This window comes from Misgurnus anguillicaudatus, chromosome 16 (genome assembly GCF_027580225.2).
Source record: "Misgurnus anguillicaudatus chromosome 16, ASM2758022v2, whole genome shotgun sequence".
NCBI classification, from domain to species: Eukaryota; Metazoa; Chordata; class Actinopteri; order Cypriniformes; family Cobitidae; genus Misgurnus; species Misgurnus anguillicaudatus.
This window is the reverse complement of record NC_073352.2, coordinates 38,120,879-38,140,210: the sequence shown is the minus strand read 5'-3', so window position 1 is coordinate 38,140,210 and position 19,332 is coordinate 38,120,879. Positions and strand designations below refer to the sequence as shown.

General features: G+C 49.4%; 1 long non-coding RNA gene across 5 annotated transcripts; it reads right to left on the bottom strand.

The window, feature by feature from the left end:
* Positions 1-11,433: 11,433 nt before the first annotated feature.
* Positions 11,434-14,800, bottom strand: LOC129431546 (uncharacterized). 5 transcript variants are annotated; one of them, XR_012358068.1, is made up of 9 exons: positions 14,623-14,800; positions 14,141-14,239; positions 13,997-14,051; positions 13,825-13,869; positions 13,617-13,697; positions 12,975-13,116; positions 12,822-12,885; positions 12,311-12,411; positions 11,434-11,928 (listed from the first exon to the last, which is right to left on the bottom strand). It is a non-coding gene; the product is annotated as an uncharacterized lncRNA (long non-coding RNA). The 5 variants fall into 5 exon arrangements; XR_012358066.1 differs by having other exon boundaries at positions 13,038-13,116; positions 13,825-13,896; positions 14,623-14,788; XR_012358065.1 differs by having other exon boundaries at positions 13,038-13,116; positions 14,623-14,782.
* Between the last annotated feature and the right edge of the window lie 4,532 nt (positions 14,801-19,332).

Below are 19,332 nucleotides of genomic sequence, written 5' to 3'. Positions count from 1 at the left end.
GTTTAAATTAGACCAGTGTGTAAGCTTTGTGTACATGACATATATATAAAACATCAAAGAAAAAGACCAAAACATTGACCAATTGTCTAAACATGTTTAATTTGACGTTTGTGCTTGGGGGTCACCTACCGGCAGACATGGGAACTGCAATACTTTTGATTAGTGAGTGTGGCCTTCTAGTTCTCAAAAATATTTTATGCTTAGGTTACTCAGTCTACCTACTAAAACAATAACATTAAACAAATAAAATGGGGAAATATGTATTATTTTATTTCATAAATCATAATTGCTCAGGTCTTGGGGTATACAACAAAATAAATATATACAATTATACAAATAATCTAAATCTCACTATTCATAAAAGTTCTTAAACTTGTAAACTCAGTGTAAACATGTTTAATTTATGTTAACTTACACATTCGATTCACCCTGCAGATATATTGTATATATTTGCACAGAATGTAACAAATATTATATTGCCTGGGAATAAATAGTCAAAAAAAGTAAAGTAGATAATACATAAATATTAATAGATAATGTGGCGTGAAGGTATAAAGTTATATAAGGTGAAATTTACACATTTATCTATTGTTATATATACAATTTTATCTTATTTAAAAATGGATGAATATATTAATTAGGAAATATAACTAGTTTTAACAAACATGCATCACTAAAAACATTACTGGTGTGCATTTTGAGGCAAAACAAAGGGCACTGACAGATTTACAGATATGTCAGTGCAAGTTGTTTTCAGTTTGGACAGCTCTTACATTTATTTTAGTCTAGGACTAATCTAATCCCTGTCCGGGAAACCGTCCCATATGTTTCAACATGCCAAAACCTTTACTCACAACAGTAAACCATTAGGAACACATACTGTAGCCACCCGAACATGCATGACAAACACTTTATTACTGTTATTTTAAGTTAATGTGGCTGTTAATGTATATTGTCTGAACATACTTGAATAACTTAGTATCATTTAAATAAATAATGTCGTTGACATATGTCTTCAAATGAACTTTAAATACTCAAACATCTGAATGTTAAGATTTTTCCCCTCTTTTCTCAATTGTTTGTCTATATGAAGTTCAAAAGGTTCTGGAGGAGCCTAATCATTTAGTCATGTGGCCAGTTGCATAAACATAGTTGTTTTGACTTTGTCTTAAGAATGAATATGACTAACTAGCAATTAGTTAGGGCTAATCAGTCTTATTATTTGTATTTAAATTAGACCAATCTACCTTTCTAACACTTAAAACACCAGTCTGGGGGGGGGGGTTGAAGTTTCCCTTAAGCCACAGCCTCATGTTCAAGCTCTTTGAAGGTTGGGGTGTTGAAGTTTGGGCTCAATCCTTGGCCTTAGGTTCACAACTCCCTTCGAGGACAGAAAGCCCAGTTAATTTACCATTACACCGTGTTCCAAATTATTATGAACATGCCATTTTTGTTTATTTTTCCAATACAGTCAGTAAGTTCACTTAAAAATGTATTAAGTAATTAATTCCTGTAACAATTTATATCTGGTGGACCTAAACAGAAATTATTGAACTATTATAAGATTTATGAGTGATTCACAGTACAGACAGATTTGAATATATAAAGGTTTTTGTATATGTTTTTTTTCACAATATGATATAAAGGGCATAATGTCTTTTGAAATAAATTTACTTTCATGGAGGATAATACACCATCCCATGCTGCAAAAACCATCACTGACTATTTTAATTAATATGGGCATAAAATAAGAAAGAAATCAAGGTATTACCACCATCATCCGCTGACCCGAGTCCTATTTAAGAGCCTGTGGTGCATCATTATATGAAAGATCTGTGAGGTGGACAGAACAAAAGTTACAAAGCATAAACTTTCATCAACAATGAATCAATTAAAAACATCAACTTAGGGATGCAATACTAGCGTCTTCAAGTGGAATAAAGACAAAACCTATACTTGTATACTTACAAGTTTAATGAATGGGAGAGTTAAAGTCATGTCAAAGATATGTCCATATATTATTATGTAACTTGTGTAAATACATTATTTATTTTACATTGTGTTTTTTTTGGACAATGTTTGTTTTGTGTCCATGCAGCACATTTGACAGATATATGTTTTTGGATCATTTAAATCGATTATATCATTATCAGTATGTTTAAAGTGCATAATAATTTGTAACAGCATATTTTGCATATTTTTCTAAGTATTAAAGTATACTTTGACATATTTATTTCATTTAAATAGAATAACATCCACACTGTCATATAAGCGTTGAGTGAAAATTAGAATTTGTAAACTTACTGACTGTATTGGGAAAATAAACAAAAATGGCATCTACATAATAATTTGGAACACAGTGTAATTATCAAGAATAAATGGGCAGGTGAACTAGTAAACTGTCTGTTACATACCTCCACTTCACTGAATTAATAAACAGAGAAAACAATAAATCACTGTTGAGTAAGAATGAAACAAACTTCTTGTGATGGTAAACTGGGTCAAAGAGTACTAGTACATACACACATTGAATGATTACAAACTACATTTACTACAGTAGTCAGTAGAACAATGTAACTGCCACAGTTAAATTACTTTGATCAGGCTATATAAATAAAAACAAAAAATATTATTAAAATTAACTTTAATAATAAAGACAACATATCTGTTAAACTTATACATTCATGTTCCTCTAGAATAAAGGATCAACACAGTTGTGGTCACACAAAAAGCTACCAGAAGCTAATAGTGGCTTTAACTACTATATTAGCAAATCTGCCAACTTTCAAACCAGTTCTGAACCGCACAGAAAAGTTAAAGAAATTAAATTCAGTAGGTGACTCACCCCACGATTATTGTTCACATTTCTATTAAGTGTCCCCTTGTTGTTGGAAATGAAGTTCAATCAGATCTTGTTAAAAACTCGTTACAAACACAAGTAGTTATTTGGAGATGACGTATGTGTCACACGTGCTTAGAGACGACGTATGTATCACACGTGCTTAGAGACGACGTGGGTATCAGACGTGCTTAGTGGCGACGTGGGTATCAGACGTGCTTAGTGGCGACGTATGTATCAGACGTGTTGTACGGCGACGTACATAGTTCAGACGTACTAAGTACACGTAATTTTTATGTAAATTTCGAACATACGCCGTCGTGACGTCGGCGCCGGTAAACGATTCTTCCATGCACTCGCCGTGACGTCACCGCCGGTCTTCCGTCTGCAGTCCCTATCAAATCCATTCAAAACTCCACACGGACTGGCGGCGACGGAAGGTTAGGCTGCTCCTTATCCTTCTCCAGGTTAGGCTTTGAATTGGCAGCAATCACTCGCCATACCCTCGGGTAGAGCGACCGACCCCGAGGGCGACGTCCTCGGACTTAAGGCGCCCGAGCAGCGGCCGTGGGAAAATCCGGAGACGGCCCCCCGTATCTCCGCCGCGGAAAGGGCCAGATACTCGCGGGTGGGCTCGTTCAAAAGGGCCCCTCCGGCGGACCAATCGACCCGAAGGTCGAAGGCCCCGGGCCCGAGGCGGCGCGATAAGGAAATTCGGATATTCGACCGGAAGTATCTCCGGTCCACGGGGTCGCACGGACTCGGGGCCGGCGTCGCCGGAAAGCCCCGGGAAAGACCTTTCGAACGAGACCGGTCACGCCTCCGGCAGACGAACGCAGCGGACGCTACGGGCGAGCAAACTCCGGACAAGCGTTTTTTTTTTTTCGAACCGCCGTATCTCGGCCGAGGAAAGGGTCGGAGGGTCGAGGGCGGGCTCGTTCGAAAGGTCCCCTCGGGTAGAGCGAGCGACCCCGAGGGCGACGTCCTGGGACTTAAGGCGCCCGAGCAGCGGCCGTGGGAAAATCCGGAGACGGCACCCCGTATCTCCGCTGCGGAAAGGGGCCAGATACTCGCGGGTGGGCTCGTTCGAAAGGGCCCCTCCGGTGGACCGACCGACCCGAAGGTCGAAGGACCCGGGCCCGAGGCGCCGGAGCGGCGCTGTAACGAAATTCGGATTTTCGACCGGAAGTATCTCCGGTCCCCCGGGCCGACCGAGGCGCACCCTCCCGGCCGCGGACCCGGCGGGTTCCCCCTTCGCGGGGGACGGTAGGGCGAACAGGTGCCATCAGGTATATAGCTAAGTCGATCGGGGTTGACCAACTGTCGGAGAGGCGAAAGCTCCAGAACCTAAGTCGATGGGGTTGACCAACTGCTGGAGAAGTGAAAGCTCCAGAGCCTAAGTCGATTGAGGTTGACCAACTGCTGGAAACGCGAACACTCCAAAACCTAAGTCGATTGAGGTTGACCAACTGCTGGAAACTCGAACGCTACAAAACCTAAGTCGATTGAGGTTGACCAACTGCTGAAAACGCGAACGCTCCAAAACCTAAGTCGATTGAGGTTGAAAGGGCCAGATACTCGCGGGTGGGCTCGTTCGAAAGGGCCCCTCCGGCGGACCGACCGACCCGAAGGTCGAAGGACCCGGGCCCGAGGCGCCGGAGCGGCGCTGTAACGAAATTCGGATTTTCGACCGGAAGTATCTCCGGTCCCCCGGGCCGACCGAGGCGCACCCTCCCGGCCGCGGACCCGTCGGGTTCCCCCTTCGCGGGGGACGGTAGGGCGAACAGGTGCCATCAGGTATATAGCTAAGTCGATCGGGGTTGACCAACTGTCGGAGAGGCGAAAGCTCCAGAACCTAAGTCGATGGGGTTGACCAACTGCTGGAGAAGTGAAAGCTCCAGAGCCTAAGTCGATTGAGGTTGACCAACTGCTGGAAACGCGAACACTCCAAAACCTAAGTCGATTGAGGTTGACCAACTGCTGGAAACTCGAACGCTACAAAACCTAAGTCGATTGAGGTTGACCAACTGCTGAAAACGCGAACGCTCCAAAACCTAAGTCGATTGAGGTTGAAAGGGCCAGATACTCGCGGGTGGGCTCGTTCGAAAGGGCCCCTCCGGCGGACCGACCGACCCGAAGGTCGAAGGACCCGGGCCCGAGGCGCCGGAGCGGCGCTGTAACGAAATTCGGATTTTCGACCGGAAGTATCTCCGGTCCCCCGGGCCGACCGAGGCGCACCCTCCCGGCCGCGGTCCCGGCGGGTTCCCCCTTCGCGGGGGACGGTAGGGCGAACAGGTGCCATCAGGTATATAGCTAAGTCGATCGGGGTTGACCAACTGTCGGAGAGGCGAAAGCTCCAGAACCTAAGTCGATGGGGTTGACCAACTGCTGGAGAAGTGAAAGCTCCAGAGCCTAAGTCGATTGAGGTTGACCAACTGCTGGAAATGCGAACACTCCAAAACCTAAGTCGATTGAGGTTGACCAACTGCTGGAAACTCGAACGCTCCAAAACCTAAGTCAATTGAGGTTGACCAACTGCTGGAAACGCGAACGCTCCAAAACCTAAGTCGATTGAGGTTGACCAACTGCTGGAAACGCGAACGCTCCAAAACCTAAGTCGATTGGGGTTGACCAACTGCTGGAAAATCTTTCGGGTTGACCAACGGTTGGAGAAATTTTGGGGTTGACCAACTGTTTGGTTCTCCAGAAGGGCCGGGAGGATGGGGCTTAGTCCGGTGGGGGAGTGCTTAAGAGTGGGATGGCAGGGACCGAACGGTGCGCCGGGTACGAGCTCCAGGGTGTCCGTCGCGGGGTCCAAAGCCGGCCTCGGGTGCACGGTGGTCGGGTTGACGGGGCGATGTTCCCGGGGTCGTATCTCGGCCGGGGAAGGGGGTACGGAGACGGGGGTGGGGTCGTTGGAAAGGGCCCCTCCTGGTGGATGAGGGACTCAAAGGGCTAAGGTCTCGGTCTTAAGGCGCCCGAGCTACGGCCGTTTAAAGGTGCAGCGGTGGAAGTCCGTATCTCCGGCCCCCGGGGTCGCACGGACCCGAGGCTGGCGTCCCCTGAAAGCCCCGAGAGAGACCTTTCGAACGAGACCGGCCGCGCCTCCGGCGGACGAACGCAGCGGACGCTACGGGCGCGCGAACTCCGGACGAGTGTTTTTTTTTTTCTTCGAACCGCCGTATCTCGGCCGCGAAAAGGGTCGGAGGGCCGAGGGCGGGCTCGTTCGAAAGGTCCCCTCGGGTAGAGCGACCGACCCCGAGGGCGACGTCCTCGGACTTAAGGCGCCCGAGCAGCGGCAGTGGGAAAATCCGGAGACGGCCCCTCGTATCTCCGCCGCGGAAGGGGCCAGATACTCGCGGGTAGGCTCGTTCGAAAGGGCCCCTCCGGCGGACCGACCGACCCGAAGTTCGAAGGCCCCGGGCCCGAGGCGCCCGAGATACGGCCGTTCGAAGTTTTCCGAAATTCGACCGGAAGTATCTCCGGTCCCCGGGGTCGCACGGACTCGGGGCCGGCGTCGCCGAAAAGCCCCAGGAAAGTCCTTTCGAACGAGACCAGCCGCGCCTCCGGCGGACGAACGCAGCGGACGCTACGGGCGCGCGAACTCCGGACCAGCGTTTCTTTTTTTTCGATCCGCCGTATCTCGGCCGCGGAAAGGGTCGGAGGGTCGAGGGCGGGCTCGTTCGAAAGGTCCCCTCGGGTAGAGCGACCGACCCCGAGGGCGACGTCCTCGGACTTAAGGCGCCCGAGCAGCGGCCGTGGGAAAATCCAGAGACGGCCCCCCGTATCTCCGCCGCGGAAAGGGCCAGATACTCGCGGGTGGGCTCGTTCGAAAGGGCCCCTCCGGCGGACCAATCGACCCGAAGTTCGAAGGCCCCGGACCCGAGGCGCCGGAGCGGCGCGGTAACGAAATTCGGATAATCGACCGGAAGTATCTCCGGTACACGGGGTCGCACGGACTCAGGGCCGGCGTCGCCGGAAAGCCCCGGGAAATACCTTTCGAACGAGACCGGCCGCGCCTCCGGCGGAACAACGCAGCGGACACTACGGGCGCGCGAACTCCGGACCAGCGTTTTTTTTTTTCAATCCGCCGTATCTCGGCCGCAGGAAGGGTCGGAGGGTCCAGGGCGGGCTCGTTTGAAAGGTCCCCTCGGGTAGAGCGACCGACCCCGAGGGCGACGTCCTCGGACTTAAGGCGCCCGAGCAGCGGCCGTGGGAAAATCCGGAGACGGCCCCCCGTTTCTCCGCCGCGGAAAGGGCCAGATACTCGCGGGTGGGCTCGTTCGAAAGGGCCCCTCCGGCGGACCAATCGATTCGAAGGTCGAAGGCCCCGGACCCGAGGCGCCGGAGCGGCGCGGTAACGAAATTCGGATATTCGACCGGAAGTATCTCCGGTCCACGGGGTCGCACGGACCCGAGGCTGGCGTCCCCGGAAAGCCCCGAGAGAGACCTTTCGAACGAGACCGGCCGCGCCTCCGGCGGACGAACGCAGCGGACGCTACGGGCGCGCGAACTACGGACGAGCGTTTTTTTTTTCGAACCGCCGTATCTCGGCCGCGAAAAGGGTCGGAGGGTCGAGGGCGGGCTCGTTCGAAAGGTCTCCTCGGGTAGAGCGACCGACCTCGAGGGCGTCGTCCTCGGACTTAAGGCGCCCGAGCAGCGGCCGTGGGAAAATCCGGAGACGGCCCCCCGTATCTCCGCCACGGAAAAGGCCAGATACTCGCGGGTGGGCTCGTTCGAAAGGGCCCCTCCGGCGGACCAATCGACCCGAAGGTCGAAGGCCCCGGACCCGAGGGGCCGGAGCGGCGCGGTAACGAAATTCGGATATTCGACCGGAAGTATCTCCGGTCCCCGGGGTCGCACGGACTCGGGGCCGGCGTCGCCGAAAAGCCCCGGGAAAGACCTTTCGAACGAGACCGGCCGCGCCTCCAGCGGACGAACGCAGCGGACGCTACGGGCGCGCGAACTCCGGACCAGCGTTTTTTTTTTTCGATCCGCCGTATCTCGGCCGCGGAAAGGGTCGGAGGGTCGAGGGCGGGCTCGTTCGAAAGGTCCCCTCGGGTAGAGCGACCGACCCCGAGGGCGACGTCCTCGGACTTAAGGCGCCCGAGCAGCGGCCGTGGGAAAATCCGGTGACGGCCCCCCGTATCTCCGCCGCGGAAAGGGCCAGATACTCGCGGGTGGGCTCGTTCGAAAGGGCCCCTCCGGCGGACCAATCGACCCGAAGTTCGAAGGCCCCGGACCCGAGGCGCCGGAGCGGCGCGGTAACGAAATTCGGATATTCGACCGGAAGTATCTCCGGTCCACGGGGTCGCACGGACTCGGGGCCGGCGTCGCCGGAAAGCCCCGGGAAAGACCTTTCGAACGAGACCGGCCGCGCCTCCGGCGGACGAACGCAGCGGACGCTACGGGCGCGCGAACTCCGGACCAGCGTTTTTTTTTTCGATCCGCCGTATCTCGGCCGCGGAAAGGGTCGGAGGGTCGAGGGCGGGCTCGTTCGAAAGGTCCCCTCGGGTAGAGCGACCGACCCCGAGGGCGACGTCCTCGGACTTAAGGCGCCCGAGCAGCGGCCGTGGGAAAATCCGGTGACGGCCCCCCGTATCTCCGCCGCGGAAAGGGCCAGATACTCGCGGGTGGGCTCGTTCGAAAGGGCCCCTCCGGCGGACCAATCGACCCGAAGTTCGAAGGCCCCGGACCCGAGGCGCCGGAGCGGCGCGGTAACGAAATTCGGATATTCGACCGGAAGTATCTCCGGTCCACGGGGTCGCACGGACTCGGGGCCGGCGTCGCCGGAAAGCCCCGGGAAAGACCTTTCGAACGAGACCGGCCGCGCCTCCGGCGGACGAACGCAGCGGACGCTACGGGCGCGCGAACTCCGGACCAGCGTTTTTTTTTTCGATCCGCCGTATCTCGGCCGCGGAAAGGGTCGGAGGGTCGAGGGCGGGCTCGTTCGAAAGGTCCCCTCGGGTAGAGCGACCGACCCCGAGGGCGACGTCCTCGGACTTAAGGCGCCCGAGCAGCGGCCGTGGGAAAATCCGGAGACGGCCCCCCGTATCTCCGCCGCGGAAAAGGCCAGATACTCGCGGGTGGGCTCGTTCGAAAGGGCCCCTCCGGCGGACCAATCGACCCGAAGGTCGAAGGCCCCGGACCCGAGGCGCCGGAGCGGCGCGGTAACTAAATTCGGATATTCTACCGGAAGTATCTCCGGTCCACGGGGTCGCACGGACTCGGGGCCGGCGTCGCCGGAAAGCCCCGGGAAAGACCTTTCGAACGAGACCGGCCGCGCCTCCGGCGGACGAACGCAGCGGACGCTACGGGCGCGCGAACTCCGGACCAGCGTTTTTTTTTTTTCGATCCGCCGTATCTCGGCCGCGGAAAGGGTCGGAGGGTCGAGGGCGGGCTCGTTCGAAAGGTCCCCTCGGGTAGAGCGACCGACCCCGAGGGCGACGTCCTCGGACTTAAGGCGCCCGAGCAGCGGCCGTGGGAAAATCCGGAGAAGGCCCCCCGTATCTCCGCCGCGGAAAGGGCCAGATACTCGTGGGTGGGCTCGTTCGAAAGGGCCCATCCGGCGGACCAATCGACCCGAAGGTCGAAGGCCCCGGGCCCGAGGCGCCGGAGCGGCGCGGTAACGAAATTCGGATATTCGACCGGAAGTATCTCCGGTCCACGGGATCGCACGGACTCGGGGCCGGCGTCGCCGGAAAGCCCCGGGAAAGACCTTTCGAACGAGACCGGTCACGCCTCCGGCGGACGAACGCAGCGGACGCTACGGGCGAGCAAACTCCGGACGAGCGGTTTTTTTTTTTTCATACCGCCGTATCTCGGCCGCGGAAAGGGTCGGAGGGTCGAGGGCGGGCTCGTTCGAAAGGTCCCCTCGGGTAGAGCGACCGACCCCGAGGGCGACGTCCTGGGACTTAAGGCGCCCGAGCAGCGGCCGTGGGAAAATCCGGAGACGGCACCCCGTATCTCCGCTGCGGAAAGAGCCAGATACTCGCGGGTGGGCTCGTTCGAAAGGGCCCCTCCGGCGGACCGACCGACCCGAAGGTCGAAGGACCCGGGCAGTGGCGGAGCCAGAGGGGTGTCCAGGGTGGCACTGGACACCCTTGGCATGTCACTGGCCACCCCGTGTGCCACCCCAAATTTAATGCCCTACTTTCACTTAATCGCTATGTTTATTTTTGACGTGTGGTAGCGCAGCACATTGTTAAAAACAAACATTATGAATATTAACCCTCCCTGCGGTCGCGGCGCAAACTCTTTATTTTTCAATCACTGCGCAAAGAGACTTGGATTACTCTGCTGATTTTGGACATACAGATATGATTTATACATCATTTAAAACGTTCAAGTGTAATTTTTTGTGTGTCTATAAAACTGAATGTTGTGCTTTTCACAAAATTAAGAAAATATACATAATGCGCGTTCTGTTATCTCTCCATAAGTGACGTCTTTTCAAAAACGCGTCAGAAAAATTACTGTAACTCAACGAATACTTTTCATACCATCAGAAGATAAATGTCATGTCTACATAATGCTTGAAATATTTAAAATGATGTAAGTGAAGTCGTACATTTTGCTAATACCACATGATTTATTTTCAATATGCTGGAAGTGTGGTAATTGTCTTGTGGACTGAATAAAGTCTAAGATTGCCAATTCTTTTTACAACAAAACCCAGCACCATGTTTTCATTCTTGACGTGATCTTTATAGGCTACTGTATGATTGTTAATTCGACTGGATTGCCACATTGAACTTGAAAGCGCGACGCGCATATCCGATAGTGCGCGTACACAGCCAGAGCTTAAACGACTTCATATTCACGTCTTTTTGCCTTAAACGGACAAATGCGCATATGTAAAAATAGCTGTCTTGGTGATTTTCATAGTAAACATTTGGTTACTGTACGTCTTAAACAAATAAACATTTTATGGCATTCGGTCTTAGCCTAACCTCCCAACAAACATTTGGACGTGTGATGACCGTTGAAAAGACGTCCGTTCGTCACGTCCCGTCCGCGTTGAAAAATATATCCAAAATGAAAGTTGAGCCGACGTCTTTGACGTCATCTGGCCGTGAATTACACGTCTTTTCTGCACGTCCCTGGACGTCTAAATGCGCCGTATTTTGGATGTTTAAATGTGTTCCTGCATAGTTTAAATATATGTTTTAAGCCCTCATATAGCAAACATGTGGACGTTTTATGACCGTTGAAAAGACGACCCTTCGTCACGTCCCATCGCGGTTGAAAAATACCCTAAATTAAAGTTGAGCGGACGTCTTTGACATCATTTGGCCGTGAATTACACGTCTTTTCTGCCCGTCCCTGGACGTCTAAATGTGCCGTCTTCTGGATGTTTAAATGTGTTGCTGCATAGTTTAAATGTATGCATATAAAATGAATATACACCCATTGTGTAAAATCGTGAAAGGCAATCAATTGTATTGAGGTTTAACACATATTCACAAAGGTTCAAAATCAGTTCAAAATTGGTCCAGTCAGACCTGAACGTCCATAAACCGTTTTAACCACGTGTACTTCACAAACACATTAAAGAATACATTATTTGTGGCCATAACAAAAAAAGAAGCATGTTCTGATTTAGCACTTTTTATTTTTTTTAACCATTTAACTATAATAACAACTTCAAAACACTTTCTATAAAGGGATAGTTCACCCAAAAATTAATATTTAGTCATTTATTCCCTCTCATGTTTCAAACCTGTATACCCTTCTATGTTCTGCTGAACACAAAGATATGTGAAAGAATGTTTTTAACAAAGCAGATCCCACAACCCATTACTACAATTGTAAAAAAAATATTGACAGTTAATTGGTTGTGAAGTTACAAACATTCTTCAATCTTTGTGTTCAGCAGAAAATATAAAGGTATACAGGTTGGAAACATGTGGATAAGAAAATTATAACAATTTTCCTTTTTTGGTGAACTCTCTCTTTAACACATCACAGCTGTTTGACTTTTTTGTATCCACCACCCCCAGCTCTTCCTGGAGCGTGCTTGAGGTGGTCTGCCATAGCTGCATCTATTTCCGAGTCTGTGGCATTTGGGCTCCACCTCTTCACAGCATCTGAAGGAAGAGAAGAATATGTTTCTTTTTAAAATAAATACAATTAAAATTTTGAGGTAAATGACATGCACTTACTTTCAAAATCTTTATGGTCTACAGCTAAAATGATATATTAATATTATATATATTATTGTACAAAATATGCTCTGCTTTAAATAAGTGTTAGATCAGTTGTGGGGGATACAGCATTTGTCCCCTCCCTCTACAAAACCACTGTGGTGCCCTTAAGAAAGACCCTTAACTAGGTGTGTCAAAAAATGAACAGGATATTTCTGATAAAGACAGGTGAGCTGTGATGTCCCCTGAATAGATCAAGCATAACAATAAAATTACAATCAATATACAAGAACAAGTTTTTTTAGATCAACATTCCCCAAATTACCTTGAATAACATAATACAAAGGTGTGCCTTTAAAAGACTTCTTTTCCAGATGTCCACCACCCCTCATATTGAACTTTGCCATAAGACAATTTGACATCATTCTGTGAAAGAAATGTAAGATTACTTCACCTTAGACAAATAACCTAAAAGGTCAATAAATCACAATTAACAGTAATGAGCAATTGCATACAATGTTTAAACATACACTATGTGTTAACACTTCACAACTTCACTTGTTTCATCTACCATGTAACAAGTGCTATGAGCTATATCCTCATCCCTAACTTTGGGTGACAAGTAATGGCTTACACTGAAATTATGTTTTAATTTCTAGTTTTCAGTATGGCTGACTGTTTAAGTCATTACGAACATTAAAACTTCTCAACAAGTGATGTGTGACGGATTAAATCCTGAATTGAAGTAATATAAATAGCTGGGTTAATTATGGTGGTAATCAATATATATTCCTTAAATATTATGCAGGATTACACAAATCAAGAGAAATACATACCTGTTCATAACGTTGTTCACGCAGTCTCTGACAGAATATCCACCAACTCAGACAGTTGCTGGACCTAAATGTGAAAACAATTGAAATAATGTTATAGAAAGATAGATGGAAATATATATACATATTCTTTATGTCACAACTTACGGAGATCACCTTGTTATCAACATATTTGATGTATTCATAATGCACAATACACAGTCATATAGCATTTCTTACATGTTGCATTTGAAGCTGAGGCCATGGGTGAAGAATCAGGTAGTCTCCATCCGGTAATTTTTTCGTTGTGTTACCTCACCTGTACAAATAGAGTTAATTATATGGTAGTGTAAAATATTAACAGTAAATAACTTCACAGTATACTGCATTAGTTATGAAATCAGCTGGCTGTACTTTTAGGTCTTTGTGGTTGAGCAATGACAGACATTATAAGCTCTGTATTTGTAACTATTAACTCAGATTCAGAGAAATGTAAATATGTTTATACTCTTAGCTTTGTTGTCACTAATGTAAAATCTTGCATGACACCTTGCATGTAATTTCATTAAGTACAATAAACATACACATGCACAATGTATTTTAAAAAATACATAGTGTAAAATATTAAAATAAATCACTTTTTATATCAAAGTTTTTGGATATTATGTTGACATTCAGGCAAAACCCTGACTCATGGAATACATTTTTACCTAAAAATGAGAATGACATTATAAAGGCAAAAGTGTATGCACTTAGGAGCCAAGCAATGTGTTTGTATAGTGTGGGAATGCACAAAAAAAAAGCATCAGTAGCACGTACGTCTCATAGTGTCACAGCTTATTCTAGGGTATAGATCAATCACACCATCTTGATACCGATGTTTACTGTCATGAAGTGTGCCTGTGTAAACAAAATACACCAAAACAATTTATATACATTTTTGAGTTTCATATCAAAATATATAAAAGTCATTTTTGAAAGAATCATGTTTTTTCGTAGTATTAAGCAAAAGCAGTCAAAAACTTACAACTTAATGTAGGGTAGACAAAGTCAGGGGTCGGGCACGCCTCATCTAAGTGTGCTGGACACAAAACTTGATCTTTAGCACAAACAAGGACATATGAAACATTAGAACATTAACAAATGTGTAGACTGTTTAAGTCATATCTACAAAAATTCATATCTACAGTTTTCCATACCTTTTTTTATTGTTTGTAGAATGCACATCTTTATTTGGTTTGTGTTGACCTTCAACTGTAAATAAAACGAAATTGTAATTAATGATATTAACTCCACAATAACAACTCCAATTTGTTAATGTATTTTCAAACTGAGACATTTACCTGACTTGGGTTTTGGGTGGTTATATTTTGGAGGGTCTGTGTAGGACACAGTGCCTTTAACAGCTTGTTTATTTTTATTTGGATGAGGTTCTGCTTTTCCTTTGTACAAAACAAAAGCAAAGGAAGTTAATCAAACAAACACTTCTGCTAAACTTTTAATGCAAAACAGTATTTAATATTTTGCATGTGCAATGTTTAAGCAATCAAATCATTGTAATTCCATTAATGCCAAATAACTTTTATGTTTCAGATAATTTACTTTCTGAAAGAGACTTTCAAGAGGCTACATTAATAAGTTACTTTGACTGTATCCTTAAACATACTTTATACCATGTATAAGTTCAAAGTACGTTAGCTTTTAGCCTTCTAGCTAATTATTGCAATACTCAGTGTGGACAATTCTGGCAACGTTTATTTCGGAGCCTTCGTGTCAAACAAGTAAAACTTAAGCACGTTAATCAAATAATACACAATGTACTTACCCAACAGTAGATTTTGAATGATATATAGACAAAACTCCCTCGTAATGGCTCCTCGTGTTTGAATGTGAACTTCCGGAAGAACGCGTGACGTCACCACTATCTCGCGAGATAATCTGTCCTATCGCGGGATTTTGTAATATCCCCAGATTTATCACTATATTTCTTAAATTAATAGCACAGTTTTTGAAATTACATCCAACTCAAACCTAAATGGTGACCGGATATGTATCTGTTTTACATTTATATGCATACATTCAATAATAAAACAGGTTGGAATAATGACTAAAATGCAGTGTGGCTTTGCAATCACACTGGGCACTTTGTGATTATAATTTATTTAAACAAGATAAAGTTAATATATTTACTTTGTATACAAATCGTGTATTTCATAAAGATTATCCTGTTTTTTTCCTACTAGTCTAGTCTAGACGTGTAAAAGACGTCAGTGGACGTCTATTCACAACCTCTTAAAAACCTACTTTTTGCACTTAAATTAATTATTGCAGTATTAACCAAGGTGTAAGCACAGCATTTGCATATTTCACAATGACTTTATAGAAGGTTTATGATTTTTTATAGAGGGTCATGATGGACTATAAATGCACGTGTAAAAGATGTCACCTAGTGACGTCCTCTTACAACCGATTCACAACAGGGTATAAATATTGAAGCACGCGTAGTAAAAGTCAAAGTAACAATTACACATGCAACCCCATAGAACTATAGACATGTACAAATGTATCTGAATGCATTTTTATGAAATGTTCTGTGTTACATATTTTCACCGATTTGTGCCGTCATACCGCGACTATTTTTGGCCAGGGACACGACGTTGCGGTCGGACCAATGTTTGCTGGGCTGTTGAAGTCTCTCTGTCATTAAAGTTAATTAAATATCAAAAGAAAAAAGAAAACTTTTGCATCTTCTGTATCTTCGTAAATAAAGATCGAAACATCCTTTGTGTTGAGCTCTGCTATTTGAAGTAAGTTTAAGGTTTATCATAGAGTTTAGATTTCCTGATCTTTTGCTTCATTAAAGGGATAGTTCACAAAATGAAAATTCTGTCATCATTTTTACATCCTTATGTTGTTTTAAACCTGTACGAATTTCTTTTTTCTTATGAACACAAAATAAGATATTTTGATAAATGATGGTATGCACACAGCTGTTAACCATTGACTTCCATAGTAGGAATAAAAACAACATAATGGAATTCAATGGATATACCATTAATTGTGTGCTTACCATCATTTATCAAAAAATCTTCTTTTGTGTTTATTAAAATAAAATACAGGTTTAGAACAACATGAGGGTGAGTAAATGATGACAGAACTTTCATTTTTGGGTGAATCCCTTTAACAGACAGTAAATGAGATGTAAGAAATACAGTAGAAAGATTTAAAATTCACCCATATTATGTTTACAGCGATCAAAAGATTCATTTATGCTTTCTTGATACATGGTTACATGTCATTTTCTTTTATGGACTATGGACCCCCTAAAGTAGCTTTGGCCACCCCCTGGCCACCCCATTAAAAAATTCTAGTTCCGCCACTGGACCCGGGCCCGAGGCGCCGGAGCGGCGCTGTAACGAAATTCGGATTTTCGACCGGAAGTATCTCCGGTCCCCCAGGCCGACCGAGGCGCACCCTCGGCGGGTTCCCCCTTCGCGGGGGACGGTAGGGCGAACAGGTGCCATCAGGTATATAGCTAAGTCGATCGGGGTTGACCAACTGTCGGAGAGGCGAAAGCTCCAGAACCTAAGTCGATGGGGTTGACCAACTGCTGGAGAAGTGAAAGCTCCAGAGCCTAAGTCTATGGCAGGAGAAGCGAACGCCCCAGAACCTAAGTCGATGGGGTTGACCAACTGCTGGAAAAGTGAAAGCTCAAGAGCCTAAGTCGTTGGGGTTGACCAACTGCTGGAGAGGCGAAAGCTCCAGAGCCTAAGTCGATTGAGGTTGACCAACTGCTGGAAACGCGAACGCTCCAAAACCTAAGTCGATTGAGGTTGACCAACTGCTGGAAACGCGAACACCCCAAAACCTAAGTCGATTGAGGTTGACCAACTGCTGGAAAATCTTTCGGGTTGACCAACGGTTGGAGAAATTTTGGGGTTGACCAACTGTTTGGTTCTCCAGAAGGGCCGGGAGGATGGGGCTTAGTCCGGTGGGGGAGTGCTTAAGAGTGGGATGGCAGGGACCAAACGGTTCGCCGGGTACGAGCTCCAGGGTGTCCGTCGCGGGGTCCAAAGCTGGCCTCGGGTGCACGGTGGTCGGGTTGACGGGGCGATGTTCCCGGGGTCGTATCTCGGCCGGGGAAGGGGGTACGGAGACGTGGGTGGGGTCGTTGGAAAGGGCCCCTCCTGGAGGATGAGGGACCCAAAGGGCTAAGGTCTCGGTCTTAAGGCGCCCGAGCTACGGCCGTTTAAAGGTGCAGCAGTGGAAGTCCGTATCTCCGGCCCCCGGGGTCGCACGGACCCGAGGCTGGCGTCCCCGGAAAGCCCCGAGAGAGACCTTTCGAACGAGAACGGCCGCGCCTCCGGCGGACGAACGCAGCGGACGCTACGGGCGCGCGAACTACGGACGAGCGTTTTTTTTTTTCGAACCGCCGTATCTCGGCCGCGAAAAGGGTCGGAGGGTCGAGGGCGGGCTCGTTCGAAAGGTCTCCTCGGGTAGAGCGACCGACCCCGAGGGCGACGTCCTCGGACTTAAGGCGCCCGAGCAGCGGCCGTGGGAAAATCCGGAGACGGCCCCCCGTATCTCCGCCGCGGAAAAGGCCAGATACTCGCGGGTGGGCTCGTTCGAAAGGGCCCCTCCGGCGGACCAATCGACCCGAAGGTCGAAGGCCCCGGACCCGAGGGGCCGGAGCGGCGCGGTAACGAAATTCGGATATTCGACCGGAAGTATCTCCGGTCCACGGGGTCGCACGGACTCGGGGCCGGCATCGCCGGAAAGCCCCGGGAAAGACCTTTCGAACGAGACTGGCCGCGCCTCCGGCGGACGAACGCAGCGGACGCTACGGGCGCGCGAACTCCGGACCAGCGTTTTTTTTTTTTCGATCCGCCGTATCTCGGCCGCGGAAAGGGTCGGAGGGTCGAGGGCGGGCTCGTTCGAAAGTTCCCCTCGGGTAGAGCGACCGACCCCGAGGGCGACGTCCTCGGACTTAAGGCGCCCGAGCAGCGGCCGTGGGAAAATCCGGAGACGGCCCCCCGTATCTCCGCCGCGGAAAAGGCCAGATACTCGCGGGTGGGCTCGTTCGAAAGGGCCCCTCCGGCGGACCAATCGACCCGAAGTTCGAAGGCCCCGGACCCGAGGCGCCGGAGCGGCGCGGTAACGAAATTCGGATATTCTACCGGAAGTATCTCCGGTCCACGGGGTCGCACGGACTCGGGGCCGGCGTCGCCGGAAAGCCCCGGGAAAGACCTTTCGAACGAGACCGGCCGCGCCTCCGGCGGACGAACGCAGCGGACGCTACGGGCGCGCGAACTCCGGACCAGCGTTTTTTTTTTTCGATCCGCCGTATCTCGGCCGCGGAAAGGGTCGGAGGGTCGAGGGCGGGCTCGTTAGAAAGGTCCCCTCGGGTAGAGCGACCGACCCCGAGGGCGACGTCCTCGGACTTAAGGCGCCCGAGCAGCGGCCGTGGGAAAATCCGGAGAAGGCCCCCCGTATCTCCGCCGCGGAAAGGGCCAGATACTCGTGGGTGGGCTCGTTCGAAAGGGCCCATCCGGCGGACCAATCGACCCGAAGGTCGAAGGCCCCGGGCCCGAGGCGCCGGAGCGGCGCGGTAACGAAATTCGGATATTCGACCGGAAGTATCTCCGGTCCACGGGATCGCACGGACTCGAGGCCGGCGTCGCCGGAAAGCCCCGGGAAAGACCTTTCGAACGAGACCGGTCACGCCTCCGGCGGACGAACGCAGCGGACGCTACGGGCGAGCAAACTCCGGACGAGTGTTTTTTTTTTTTTCAAACCGCCGTATCTCGGCCGCGGAAAGGGTCGGAGGGTCGAGGGCGGGCTCGTTCGAAAGGTCCCCTCGGGTAGAGCGACCGACCCCGAGGGCGACGTCCTGGGACTTAAGGCGCCCGAGCAGCGGCCGTGGGAAAACCCGGAGACGGCACCCCGTATCTCCGCTGCGGAAAGGGCCAGATACTCGCGGGTGGGCTCGTTCGAAAGGGCCCCTCCGGCGGACCGACCGACCCGAAGGTCGAAGGACCCGGGCCCGAGGCGCCGGAGCGGCGCTGTAACGAAATTCGGATTTTCGACCGGAAGTATCTCCGGTCCCCCAGGCCGACCGAGGCGCACCCTCCCGGCCGCGGACCCGGCGGGTTCCCCCTTCGCGGGGGACGGTAGGGCGAACAGGTGCCATCAGGTATATAGCTAAGTCGATCGGGGTTGACCAACTGTCGGAGAGGCGAAAGCTCCAGAACCTAAGTCGATGGGGTTGACCAACTGCTGGAGAAGTGAAAGCTCCAGAGCCTAAGTCGATTGGGGTTGACCAACTGTCGGAGAGGCGATAGCTCTAGAACCTAAGTCTATGGCAGGAGAAGCGAACGCCCCAGAACCTAAGTCGATGGGGTTGACCAACTGCTGGAGAAGTAAAAGCTCAAGAGCCTAAGTCGTTGGGGTTGACCAACTGCTGGAGAGGCGAAAGCTCCAGAGCCTAAGTCGATTGAGGTTGACCAACTGCTGGAAACGCGAACGCTCCAAAACC